This window comes from Mastigoproctus giganteus, chromosome 6 (assembly GCF_048544385.1).
Source record: "Mastigoproctus giganteus isolate SK-2022 chromosome 6, ASM4854438v1, whole genome shotgun sequence".
NCBI lineage: Eukaryota > Metazoa > Arthropoda > Arachnida > Uropygi > Thelyphonidae > Mastigoproctus > Mastigoproctus giganteus.
Genome location: NC_143580.1, coordinates 27,321,397 through 27,336,412, shown reverse-complemented (window position 1 = coordinate 27,336,412; position 15,016 = coordinate 27,321,397).

Sequence of the window (15,016 nt, the reverse complement as noted above, 5' to 3'; positions counted from 1 at the left end):
TGTCCTGTCCAGTTATTATTATTATTGTTACTGTTAGTCCACAAACTCTCTTACTATCCTGCTTGTAAGTGTTCTCTGGGAGGCTTATGTTTGCTAGTCTTTTTGGAGACTCTTTGGCATCATGCTGGTGGTTGACACGATGATCTGAATGGTCATTACTTGTTCCATATGCCACATATATTTCACTTCCTGTCTTAGGTCTGGGCACTTCCTGATCTTTTCCTCAAATTCTGGAACACAGCTCGACATAATTTTTCTTAACGTTAAATCTGCATATGATAAGATTGCCATCACATCTTTACTTAACATTCCGAAGAACTACTTTAGGATCTCCGATAACCTCCTCATTGTACTCAAAAAAATTTTACAGGAAAGACGGCTCCTTGTTGAACACAATGGTTTCTCACGATCCTTTACTGTCTTCAGAGGGGTAAGTGTAAGTGTGTGTTGTTGTCTTACGGCACCAGGGGTTTCCCCCATCTTCGCGTTGCTTTCATTGTGGTGAACCAGTTCACTGGGAAATGCCAGAGATTTAAAAGTGTGTGGGAATTGTTCATGTGTTGCGTTCTGTACCGTTGTTCATCTGGTCCAACGTTGTCCCACTTACGCCCCCGTGGAGGCAGACCAGGAACCCAGTAGCTGTAGATCCACTCTGGCAGGTCCTGCCGCTTAATTTCCTGGGATTTCGGCGGCTAGGACCTTAAAAAAATAATAATAATAAATAAATAAAATGAAAAATTAATAATAAAAACAAATAAATAAAAAATAAAAATGTATAAAAATAAAATAAATAAATAAAGAAAAAATATGAACAAGTGAAAAATCTGCGCTATCGTAGGGGTAATATCACTTTGGTTTGCTAGGCCGAGTTTTGGGCATAAGGTAATTTTATCATGTTAAGTTTTTGACATGTGGGGCTTTCGCTATGATGAAGGTAGAGAGGAGAGGAAGACTAGAGATTGGGGGAAAAGACAGAAATATGGGGCCAATAGAGTAGATAGCCCCAGTTTTCAGTGGGGCATGCCCATGCCCCACCAGAGTTGAAGTTTGGGGGGTGGAGGAGAGGGAACAAAAAACGTCCCCCCCCCAAGGAAGTAGGAATAATAGGTGAAGAGGGCTAGGGTGTCCTCTTCAGATCGCCATCAGGCTGTTTGCAGCTGTGCTGCGCTTAGTCTGTTCTCTGTCTGTGCTGCATTCTGTTCTGTTTTGTCACACATGGGGCGAGCCCCGTCCTTGCTTTTCTTTTCCGTGTGATCAGCACTCTTCTTGTCCAAGTACTGGTCCTCTGCAGGGTTTCAGTTTTCTGTCACATTTGGCGGCGATTTTTGTCAATCTCTGTGTACGTTGCTGTAGATAGCTATTAGTGTTTTTCTCCTGTTGAATAGGTCTTGTGCATACTGGGAGAGCGCCCTATATTCATCCTCAGTGTCCAGGAAGTGGTGCTCCAGTCCTTTTGGGAAGTATCTCAACTTTGTTATTAGTAGCCCTCTGAGGTCTTCATAATGTCTTCAGACGGGTTCTACAGGGTGACATTTTGTCAGAAGCGCTGTTTCCAGCGGCTTTGGAACCTCTGCTAGCAAATTTCCAAAACATGATATCGTACGCCGACGATCTCAAGCTCTTCATTCATTCGGATCAGCCGGAGCAAACGCTCTCTGTCCAAAGAGCTGCAAAAAAAACAAATCTCTCAGATAAGCACCTTTCTTCAACACATTGGTCTTGAGCTAGGTGCCAAAAAATCTTTCCAGATGACGTTTACAAAGAGAAGAAGAATAAATCCAATGCACGTCTATATAAATGGACATAAAATTAAACTTGTAAACTCTCACAAGGACCTAAGTTTGGTCGGGGATTCGAACCTGTCTTTTCTGGAGCACTTCAAGGAAGCAAGAAAGAAATTCTTCCTAGCCCTTTGGTCAGCTCGACAGGAACTTGTGGATTACGGCAACAGTAAGCCGATAACTAGGTTTGTCCGCACTTGTGTGGTACCGGTGGCACTCTACGCATCGGAAATCTGGTCCTCTGCCCCTCCAACCTACTTGCGGCAGTTCTTGGGGATTGAAGATTGGCTTCTTCGATCCCTCAATAGGACTTCAGGACATCCCCTTACTATCTCCAGGGGTATATTGCATTCGCTGCATGGAATGACCCCTTGGAAGCAAATCATCCCCACTTGTAACATAATTGTCCCCTCCAAGCTCATTTCGGGTAGACTGTATGCTTCCAGCATCGATAGCCTCATCATTCTGCGCACGAGTAACGGCAGGATTACTAACCAGCAAACATCTATGATCAGAGTTGGCTGAGGGCAGGTTTCTAGTACAGACCTGCCCTCAACCAAATCAGCTCGCTCAGCCATATGTTCCCAGCATACACGATTGGACTCCTCAACTATCTAAGTATCAACCCCGAGGCCATTTGCGTGGACAAAGCCTACAGTTCAAAAGTTTTTGCTGACACCTACACAATCTTGCATTTTTAGATCTTTCATTCCACCATCTCTTTACGTGGCTTCTATGTTAGAGGATGATGTGAGCTCCTTTTCCTGTTCCGGACAGCCTTCTGCATCTTGCTGACATCATAATTTGTTGAACATAATTTGGCTTGTTGAACATAATTTGTCTTAACTTCTGTAATTATTGACTTGATCTCTGTATATTTTATTTTACCCAATATAGATATTGTATTAATTTTTATAGTTGTGTTTATCCTCCTATCATTTGATTGCTGTCTAGGGGCGGATGTAACATTTCTTTACCTGATTAAATAAATAAATAATATGTTTTCTGGAGTTGCTGGACACCTCTGTCGATCAGGGAGGTAGCCATTTCGTTTTTGTGGATGAGGGTTATGTCTGTTTTGTTGTGTGAGATCATCTTGTCCGTTATTATGCCATAGTCCCAGTATAGTCTGAATAGAAGTATCTAGTACGGTCTGGGGTTCGTACTTGTAATACTGTAAACTTTCTTTGATCAGCTGGTATTTTTTCGCTAGCTTCTGATGTATTATCCTAGTCACCTGGTGATGTCTGTGAGTGTAATTCGTGTGGGTGATGGGCTGGATTGTTTATAAGACCAGGTGGCATCAACGACGTGTCACGTGTTATTCTGGGATACTTAGCGATGTCTTTCCTGTAGTTTTAGTGTTGATCGCCTAGTGTTGGATGGCAAGCATGATTCTTTCGGTCTCGAGTGAGTCAAACGTTGGAAGTTTTCTTATCTATGTGGTCTTGATGGAGGTAACTGTAGTGTCTGCTATGGAGCGTGTTCTTTGCCCATCTTTCTGTTTTTTTTTCTTCTGTCTTTGTCACTGTGGTCTCCTTGTTGAGTTTGAGTGTTATGTGCCATTTTTCTGTTTTTCTTATGGCTTTGTAGATTGGCGTTGTATTTTCCTGGAAGTAATCGCGCAGGTTCTTAATCGTCTTCTTCTCTTGTTCAATGAGGTTAGTCAATCTCCTTCCTCTCTCTTGTTTCACAGACTACGGTCAGTCTCTCGATGGCCAACTTCGGGTTGTGTTGGCGGCTCTTGGTCAACATTGTCATTATTGATCTCATAATCTCCTTCAGCTCGGTGTTGATTCAATCTATGATTCCAAAGGAGTATGTTAGTACTGGGACTGCATAAGTGTTCGTGATTTATGGCGAAGAGAAAAAGAGTATAGTCACGTTATTGGATTCATGCAAAGGATCATGGGAGACAATGAGTTGAACGATAGCACGACACCAAGTGTCGTAATCCCTGGCGACGTCACGCAGGCATGTCAAAACATGTTTTTGTAGCATCACCACTCCATCTACTGTACGATCTTAATATTTGTTATAATTCTTGTGATCGAACGACTGCTCACAGAGAATTGTAATATCAAACATCTGAGCGAAATTTTCAATATACGATTTCGCATAAATTGGTAATATGTTAAGAAAATGAGGCAGACTTAAATAAAACAAAATGTTTATTATTCAATATAGTTCAATTTAAATATATCCTGCTCCTGCTCGAGGTAAAACGAAACCCCCAGGTGAAACTGCATTCAACACCCTGTATCAATACTGTTTTTTCTGTTTGTCTGATGAGCCGACACTTCGCGTTGGATGTGCATATTATATATGTGCATACACATAATATGTGTATATTATATTATACACTGGTGTTCAAAACTAGTCAGGTTTTCACCTGTAGCTTCTCTTAGGAGTGGCCTGGATATGGAAAAAACATACCAAAGGAACCTTGTGAGGCACAGAAATGATGAAGGAAACAACACCGACACAACAACGGAAACCAAACGGTACAGAGGGACTTTATTCAAAAATGTCAACATAGCACTGGCTGCCATGATACAGATGCATCTTTGGCAGTGATTCACTGCCAAAGATGGAACAAAGGGAAGAGGTGGTCCTCCGTAGAAGATATGGACACCCCCTAATGTCGATGCAGGCTTTGCACCGCCTGTCCATACTTAGAGCAATGTTGTTGATAAGTTCTCGCGGTAACATCATCCATTCCTCTGTCAGCGCCATCTTCAACTGGTGAACATTTTCTGGTGGATGTGGATGTGCCGCTAGGCGTCTCCCCAGAGCGTTCCACATGTGTTCGATGGGATTTAGACGATGGAACGGGCAGGCTAATCCATACGAACTGTGTCTTCACTTTCCAAAAGCATATAAACAGCTGCAGTGCGATGTGGTGTGGCCTTATCATCCATAAACACGAACTCGGGGCCAATGGCACCTCGGAACAGACGCACATGGGGAGGATTACCTCAGTATAGTAGCGTGCACCGGTTACAGTACCGCCTTCCAGTATCTGGAGTTCTGTACGTCTATCCAAAATAACGCCTCCCCAGAAGAGAACAACTCGACCGATATATCGATCTCTTCCAGTGATGTTTGCGGGGTGATACCATGTGCCTAACTCTCGCCAGATTAGCTGACGTCCAGAATCGCTGCTGAGACTGAATCTACTCCCATCAGTAAAGAGTATCTTACCCCATTATGCTGCTGTCCAGTCCTTGTTTTTGATTCACCACTGTAAACGGTGTCTCCGATGGGCAGGTGTTAAAGGGACACAGCGTACTGGCCGTCGGGAAAACAGTCCACCTTTGTGGAGTCGCCTGGCCTCAGTAAACCGCGATATCCTGCGTCCTGTGCAGCTGGTTTGCAATGGATCTTGCTATGAGAAGCTACAGGTGAAAACCTGTAGCTTCTCATAGGAGTGGCCTGGATATGGGAAAAGCATACCAAATGAACTTCGTGAGGTACAGAAATGATGAAGGAAACGACAGGTCAACGGAAACAAAACGGTACAGAGAGACTTTATTGAAAAAGGTCAACATAGCACTGGCTGCCATGATACAGATGCATCTTTGGCAGTGATTCACTGCCAAAGATGGAACAAAGGGAAGAGGTGGTCCTCCATAGAAGATATGGACACCCCCTAATGTCGATCCGGCTTTGCACCGCCTGTCCATACATAGAACAATGTTGTTGCTAAGTTCTTGTGGTAACATCATCCATTCCTCTGTCAGCGCCATCTTCAGCTGGTGAACATTTTCTGGTGGGTTTGGATGTGCCGCTAGGCGTCTCCCCATAGCGTTCCATATGTGTTCGATAGGATTTAGATCAGCGGAACGGGCAGGCCAGCCTATACGAGCAATGTCCCTACTTTCCAAAAGCATATCAATAGCTGCAGTGCGATGGGGTGTGGAGTTATCATCCATAAACACAACTCAGGGCCAATGGCACCTCGGAACAGACGCACATGGTGAAGGATTACCTCAGTACAGTAGCTTGCGCCGGTTACAGTACCGCCTTCCAATATCTGAAGTTGTGTACGTCCATCCAAGATAACGCTTCCCCAGACGAGAGCACTTCGATCGCGTCATATCGATCTCTTTCAGTGATGTTTGCGGGGTATTACCGTGTGTCAACCTCTCGCCAGATTAGCTGACGTCCAGAATCGATGCTGAGACTGAATCTAATCTCATCAGTGAAGAGTACTTCAAGTAAAGATTTTGTGGTTGTACCTTTACAAATAGTGTTGGTTCTTAAGTTTTGCACACCAGCGTATATGTTGTTTCTAAAATTTAATTTTTTACATTGATAGGTGGTACGAAAAGAAGAAAGACGAATATTCATTAAATTGAGTATCTTTGAGTAATCAAATTTTTTACCAAAGAGGGCAGAAATTCCAAAGAAATCCGCGAAAGAATATCTAGTATTTGTGGAGGTATCACCCAGTGTATGCTACTGTTGAAAGATAGTGGACAGAGTTCAATAGGAGATGGGAGTCATTTGATCATCAGGTGAATTCAGTTTTCCGGATGGAAGTTGAGAGAAGGTAACAAGGTTCTTGGAGATAATGTGATACCTCCAAGGAAGCATATTAAGATTTGTGACCAGAACAGATTTTGAAATTGTAGGTGTTAGACCGGCGATCTTAATTAGCTCTTTAAAAATCCAGTATTCCAGGGAAAGAACCTGGTTTGGTAAGATCAGGGGGGGGGACCATATAGTCGAGGCATATAAAGGAATTTGGATTATGCATCGAAGAATGTAATTGATGATAAGGTGCGAATTATGAAAGTTGGAAATCTCCTGTTTCACTGCCCATAAAGTCGCATATATTTTTATTCGAGTGGCATTAAAATTAGTCAAGAACGTAAGGTCCTTGTCCCAGGTGACCCCCAAATCCTTATGTTGGGTGACTTTTTTAACTGGGGAGTTCACTATAATGACGTTCACATCGTTGATATTTCTCTTCTTGGTGATAGAGAGTTGTGCTGCTTTCTCTTTGTTAATGGAGAGCCCAATCGCGTGAAGGTAATTTTCCAGTTCATGTTGCTGTCGGTTCGAGCTTACAGTGGTAGACTGGAGAGACTGGGGGCATTTTTTAACGATAAAGAACTTTAAATCATCAGCGTACATGGTAAAGTTAGCATGATTTGCGAGGAAGGGTTCTAAAGATGCGGCAAAGAGGATGGCAGAGAGAAAACCCCTTTGGGGGCCCTCTGCAGCAGAGAATCCGTTGATGTTGGTTCTGATTTCTGATGCATAGGTCATGGACTGTAGGAGCTTCTAAAGAAGAACTAAAATGTGCCCAGTGATTTTGAAGTAATCGCACAGTATGGAACATGGATGGACAGATTGTCGAAACCCGCCTTAATGTCAAGGAACACAATATCAAGTTGCTCTTTGTTGTTTAAGGTACATTCAATTCTGAAAAGTGTGTTCATGAGGTTGGTGATCGTGGATCGTCCAGGTAATACACTATGGAGGTATGAAGGTTTGTGGTCAAACATATCATGGGTGAGAGCAGGGAGTATGGCTTTTATTTCTTTGCAATCACTAAAAAATATTTTCATTAGTCTTCGTCTCAGGAGAAGACACTCTATGTGATTAGCTATTCACTACACCACGAGGTAGTTACGTTTTGAAGATGTATTAGTTTCCCACATGAGTGGTAAATAGTAAATTTTGGACAAACAACCCTTACAAAAGCTGGAAAGAATGTTTAAAATTTTCCCAATTTGCAAGTCCAAAAAATTGGGGATTGCGGTCTCAGGATTTTCTAAAGGGAGGGGATTGAAGCAGAATTCCAGGGAGGATTCATTAAGCTTTAATAATCATGTAGCAGTAAAATAATGCACATTATTTTGAACATAGAGGGGGAAGCTTTAGTCCCCTTTGCCCCTACCCTGGACTACCCCCGCGAATCACACATACAGGACAGTAAGATGGTTTACTTGCGTTTTAGTGGTGAAGGCTGACTCGAAATTTAGTCAATAGATGTCGCCACTATAACCTCTTCGTTTTATATGCAGACTACCTCATATGCTTCATTAAATGCTTCTTGCAAGCCATTTTACGAACGACTGCGAAATGCTTCCGTTGTGGCTCTGCGAACATCGTTGTGTAGGATGCGAAACGCTTGCCTTTCAGAGCTTCAGACGTGGAAACAGGAAGAAATCACACTGGGCTAAGACCTATAAATAAGGGGTATGTGGCAAAACCTCGGCACCTATGGCAGTGATCACTGCCTGCACAACATTAGCCGTATGTGGCCTGGCATTGTCTTGATGGAGAAACCACTCGCAATATGGCAGTCCTACAAAGACACTCATTACCACACGCTTCATTCTTTAACTGTGTCCAATGCATTTAAACTCTCTCTGACACAATAACGAATCACGTATTACCGTTCAATCTGTATGTCCGACACGATACTTGCTTCAAAACGATCGTCAGTGACACGCGGCTAAAAAAACTCTCTTCACGCAGCACCAGCTCTAGACTTCATTGTTCATAGAGAGAATGTTCCAAGATTTCAGTGAACTCGTTTTTGTGCTTGAATAATAAGGTTAAAGATGACGTTACAGATGGTTTCTAATTTACATGTTAACGCTGCCTCAAACTCAGGTGTTTTCCTCCCGGTATGGGGGGTGGGAAACGGCGATCCTTCCAACTGTGCTACCCACGAGGGCTTCTGGAAGGTTGGACCTTTGCTGATTCATTTTATTTTTCATTTCATTTATTTACACACACACACAAAGTTTATGTACAGTTCCAAGAAAAATATACAATTAATTTATATACATGATTTATATACAATTTTATATACATTCACAATATATCCATCCTAAGGGTGTACATGCGTGTGTGTGCGTGTGTATTCCGGTATCGGGGTGGCTCCTAGGCAGATGCCTATCTCCACCTTGTCCTCTGTGATCGTACAGAAACTGTATAAGCGAGCCTGAAAAAGTGTTAGTATTAGGTGTTAGGAGTAGTGAGTTCTGTTGTTATCATCTAAGACCTGTAAATAAATTAGTGGTTCTAGCATTATCCATAAGAACACTGACATTCTCTTCCGATAATTCTGGAACAAGACTCAATGGTGTGTGCCTGAATTGTACATACTCTGGGCAATACGTGTCCCAGTTTTCAGACCTGGGAACCCAGGTCTCAAAACCGCGACAAGTACAAAACGGGTCCGGCTCTAAACCACGTTCGAAAAGCTTAGTACTCAAGGAGCCATGTCCCGTTAACAAAGAGGAGGTATACATTTTAGGCGTGAACCATAAATTTATACCTGGAGATGATAAGTAATCAGCTTGGTGAATGTATCTCTTTGTGGTTATGCCATATTGACTCTCATCCCATCTTTGTTGCCATATGCCTGTTAGCTCTCTTCAAATTCTAACCTTTTTCTGTTTTATATCATTTGCAGAGGCTTAGAGGGGAACAGGTATCCTGTGTGTTATCAGACACTCAGCCTAAAACACTGATGGATCCAATATCTCTCTATTACAGAAGATTTAGGAGAAGTCCGGTTGGCCTGCCTCCCTAAAATCCACTCATGCACACCTTCTCGATGGTAAGCCCTGTTACATCACTTAGGTGGCAACGAACGTGTAGAGTGGTTCTCTTCAAGACGCCTGGTCAGCGTGAAGAGGAAAAGACCAAACCCTCCAGCAATGAGAGCACAACAATACAAATGGCCCTCAGTCCCCAGCAGCTTTCACTCTCCCTCTTACGGCAGCGAGAGGATCAGAGTGGAAGCAGAGGGTGCTAAGAATCTCTGGGTACGACCAGGCTGCCATGCACGGAAATTGAACTTGGCCTGTTATAACGTACGATCACTCATCGGTGAAGACAGGATATTAGAGCTGGAAAAGGAATTTGAAAATGTGAATTGGAATATCATCGGTTTGGCTGAAACAAGAAGAAGAAATGAATCACTTATAAGTTTATCAAGTGGAAATCTGCTGTACACCAATGGAAACAGTGAAAGGAGTGAAGGTGGAGTTGGGTTTCTGGTCCATAAAGATTTTAAAAACAACATTTTGGAATTCAAAAGTACGTCACCAAGGGTGTCAAGACTAATACTCAAGATTTCTAAGAGGTACAAGCTAAAGATTATAATGATTTATGCACCAACATCGAGCCATGATGATGAAGAGGTTGAAGAAATGTACACTGAAATTGAGAGTCTTCTAGATGAGCAGAAAACCCACTACACTATTATTATGGGGGACTTCAATGCTAAGGTTGGAAAAAGGCAAAACAGCGCAGAAAGAGGAACTATAGGAAATTTTGGAATTGGTGAAAGAAATAAAAGAGGTGAAAGACTTGTGGAATTTGCAGAATCTCAAGGAATGTCAGTAATGAACACTTTTTTCAAGAAAAGGGTGAACAGAAAGTGGACATGGAAGAGTCCAAATGGATTAACAACTAATGAAATCGACTTCATCCTCACTAACAGAAGATATATTGTGAATGATGTTACCGTCCTGAATAAGGTAAATGTTGGAAGTGATCACAGAATGGTAAGATGTACACTTGATATAGATGTAGGAAAGGAAAGGAAAAAACTGACTCGAGTAAATAATACAAAGGTCTTTGAAATAACAGAGGAGGAGAAAAAGCAGTATGTACTGGAACTGAAGAACAAGTTTGAGCTTCTGCAGACTGCTCAGGACCAAGATATCGACGAGGAATATTACAACTTTCTGAAAGTGATAAAGCCCAAGAAACCTATAGGGAAACAGAAATCCAAAGAAGAAAAAATTAGTCAAGAAACACTTGTCATGATGAACCAAAGACGACAAATGAAGAGCAAGAAAAACACTGACAGGGAGAAAATTGAGTATACTGAGTTATGCAAAGCCATTAGAAAGAGACTCAGAGAGGACATAAGAAGATTTAACACAAGAAAAGTAGAACAAGCATTAAGGGAAAACAAAGGATTTAAATCAGCAGCCATGAGCAGTAATACAGAAAGACAAATGATACTGAAACTGAAGAATAGCGATGATGTACTTATAAACAGCAGAGAAGGCATAATTCAAATAGCAGAAGACTACTATAGAGAATTATACAAGGAGCGAGGGAATGATACCAGCAGTGGGGAAGATGGATTGCAAAGTAGCAACACATACGACATACCCGGTATTCTTCCTGATGAGGTAGAACATGCATTGAAGAAAATGAAGAATCGGAAAGCCCCGGGGGAAGATGAAGTTACTGTAGAGTTGTTAAAATTGGGAGGAAGAGACATAACACAAAAACTGGCAAGGCTCTTCACAAAGTGCATTAGAAAAGGTGTGATGCCTAAGCAGTGGAATAATGCAATCATAGTTTTGCTGCATAAGAAAGGAGATAAATCAGAAATTGGAAATTATAGACCAATTAGCTTGTTATCCCATATCTACAAGTTGTTCACAAGGGTCATTACTAACAGATTAGAAAGAATACTTGATGAGAATCAACCGAAAGAGCAAGCTGGCTTTAGGACAGGATTCTCAACTATGGATCACCTTCACGTAATATCACAGCTAATGGAGAAAGCAAATGAATATAAAACACCATTATGCCTGGCATTTGTGGATTATGAAATGACATTTGACTCCATACAGCATAAGGCAATGTTTCGGGCACTGGAAAGACAAGGCATAGATACCCCATATATTATGATTTTGAAGAAAATATATGAGAGTGCTACATCCTTTATTAGACTAGACAAAGACAGTAGGAAATTTAAAATCGAGAAAGGAGTCCGACAAGGGCGACACAATATCTCCGAAGCTGTTTACTGCTGCCCTTGAGGAAGCTTTCAGAAGATTAGACTGGTCGCAGAAAGGAGTCAATGTGAACGGAGAGTACCTAAACCATTTACGATTTGCAGATGACATTGTGGTCATAAGCCACGATCCCAAAGAATTAGAGGAAAATCTTAATCAGTTATGCACAGTTAGTAAGGATTTTGGACTAAAGATGAATATGGCTAAAACAAAAGTAATGATGAACAAGTATGCCACGGAAAGGGAAATAATGATTGAAGGAGCAGTAATTGAAAAGGTGGAGTCATATACTTATCTGGGACAAGTTATTAGCTGTAATAATGATAAATGGCTGGAAGTCAAGAGAAGAATAAATTTTGGATGGATAGCATTCAGGAAATATAGTCACATACTGAAGAGCAATATCCCAGTTTGTCTGAAACGTAAAATAATGAACCAATGTATACTCTCCACCATGACTTATGGAAGTGAAACTTGGGCACTCACCAAAAGAATGGAAGAGAAGCTAAGAACTACACAGCGAAGAATGGAACGAATTATAATGGGAATCAGACTGTTAGATAAGAAGAGAAACACATGGATTAGGCAGCAAACTCAAGTAAAGGACATTCTTATCAAAACTAAAGAACTAAAATGGTCTTGGGCAGGACACATAGCTAGAAGACATGATGACAGATGGACTAAGAAAATAACAGAATGGTACCCAAGAGGAGCTAGAAGAAAACCTGGAAGACAAAGGCGGAGATGGATAGATGAAATTCATGAGTTTTTGAGTAGTAAATGGATGGCCAGTGCTCAAAACAGAAGGAACTGGAAAGTTGCCGGAGAGGCCTTCATCCTGCAGTGGATTGAAAATGGCTGATGATGATGATGATGATGATCATTTGCAGGATCAGATGTTATGCCATGCGCAGTAATCGATAGGCCCTTCTTTAGTTTGTACAGCATTCCACGATATGCAATGTGTAGATCTAAGGGCATCACTCCTCCGAAGATTTGTAAGAGCATTGTTTAAAGTGGTTCTAGGAATATTAAGTATCGTCAGTAATACGGATTTCTGCAAAGAAATTAACTTAGTTTTCATCTTTACTTTGATAACGTTTTGGTGCCAGACACTAGCTGTATAGGACACCACAGGGGGAAACTGTTTTGTAGTATAGTAATAAAGTTTTCTTAGTCAAGCCCCAATCTTTCCCGGAGATCCTGACCACCGATGCAGTAAAATTCCGAATTTTGTTCTTTAATGAGACATGTGGCTGTAAATTCATCCTATCATCTAATAGAACACCTAGATATTTGGTCTGAGGTACATAAGGTATCTGTCTATTATTGAGTAGGGTCCTAGGAGGTCTGTTATAATTAAAATGTTTGCCGAAAGTCATAAAGTTTGTCTTGCTCTGAGAAATTTTCAATTTGTTAGTATTGGCCCAGGATAACAAATCATCGATAATAGGTTGCATCTTCTCTTCAACGATTTTTCTTGAACTTCCTTCGACAGCCACTCAGGTCATTAGCGTAAGCAATTTTGAGTACATTGTGATGCGTTCTCAAGAGCCATTGATCGAGAACTGCATTCCAGTTCTGGCCCCAACACCAGGGGTTTCCAGAGGATGCCCCCAGGGGTCGGCATCCTCTGGAAACCTGAGTACTATAAATAAGATGCTTAGCACTAACCTTGATTGAACGTTCACAAAAATAAGACCTTAACACTTTGTAGACATAATCGTCGCAATTTGTAGACCTCAAGGACCTGAGGGCGCTCTCCAACCACCGCAACGAGTCGAAGTCCACAAACACGGCCAGGACATATTTGGATGCAGTGTTTTGTGCAAAAGAAGTCAGAGTTGTTATTGCTTCCTCAGTTGATTTTCCCTTTTTAAAACAAAACTGAAATTTAGAACAGAGTTGTTTTTCTTCTAGCATTTTTGAAGTCTTAGGGCTAACAGTCTCTCAAATAGCTTTCCTAAGTTCGCCAGCAGCGAGATAGGTCTATAAGCATGGGGATCCGATGTTGGTTTCCCTGGCTTATGAAGGATCTTTAACAGAGCCACTTTTCACTGCCTAGGAAAATGTCCCTCTAGGAGGCATTCATTCATAAGATTTAATAAGATCTGTCGGTAAAGATCAAAAAATTTGACTATAATAAGGTTCTCAATCAGATCTGTGCCGGGACATTTCTTACTATTTAGTTTACCAATAGCAGCTACAAGATTCAAAAGAGTGAACGGTCCATAGAACCTTGATACATTTCATTATTTTGCCTTATCTCCTGTTGTTCCCGTGTGTCAAGTTCGGGCATATCTTTAGGAAAAAGATTAGAGACAATAGATTCAATTCTCGTCTCACAGTCATGAGTTTCCTGACCTTGTACCAAGACAGTGTTATACACATCTCCAGCAATCATTTTATTTCTTGTTAAACGGTATATTAAACCCCAAGGTTCCGTGTTTCCTATTTCTTTCACCAAGTTCTGCCAACAATTACATTTAGAGTTGGCAATTTCCTTGTGGTACCTTTTCCTAAGATTACTATATGTTTCTTTATAGTTCTGTACATCCTCATTTGAAAAGTGTCTGTTCCTCTGATAGTTCTTTCTCGCCTGGAAAACTTGGGTCTTCAAACAGGACAGCTCGGGGGGTCCACCACGGAATTAAAACTTTTTTGGGCTGTTTTCTTTTGGCAGACTGTTGCATTGCGAGGAAAAGATGAGTCTGTATAAAATTAACATATTCAAGTGCCGTCATAGAATTTAAGCTATTTTGAACTTCCTTGAATCTTCTCCACTTTATTGTCTTCATAGCAAAACGTCCAAGATCGTTTGGTTGTACTTCAATACGATGCTGTTTAGGTAATACACCAAAAATAAGACCTTTGCTGATGGGATCTGCTTCTCATGAGACTGATCGAGCGATGGATGCCTTCGGTGGTTGTAATTGGTTGGTTGATGAGTCTATTTTTTTGCGCTGTCCACTCTTCAATCAACCATAGTTATGATCTAACCGATTTCCGAATTGGGAATGATTATTGGAGCCAGATTAGAATTTCAGTTCAGTTTTTCTATTTCCTAGCAATGAAGTGCGATTTAGTTAACTCGAGGTACGATTTAAGAAACTGGTTGCCAAAATCACCAGTTGAAGTTCCTTCAAAAATCGTTCATAGAAATTGATTCATTTTTTAAAAATAATTTTTGAATGATTAATAAATTAAAGCCCTCGTGGGACAGCATGTTGATGACGGTGATTACAGTGCATGTAATCACCGTCCTCTCCCACACCGGGTGGTAAAGACCTGAGTTCAAATTCTGTTAATATACAGGGCATTTTTATAGGCTTTTTTCACAACGTGATAGGGTAGGGATAGATGTAGGAAATAGGCAGGGGTTAATAATGCAAATCTATTCGACGAGTGGCTACTTCATTAGGAATATCTCCCCTTGAAATG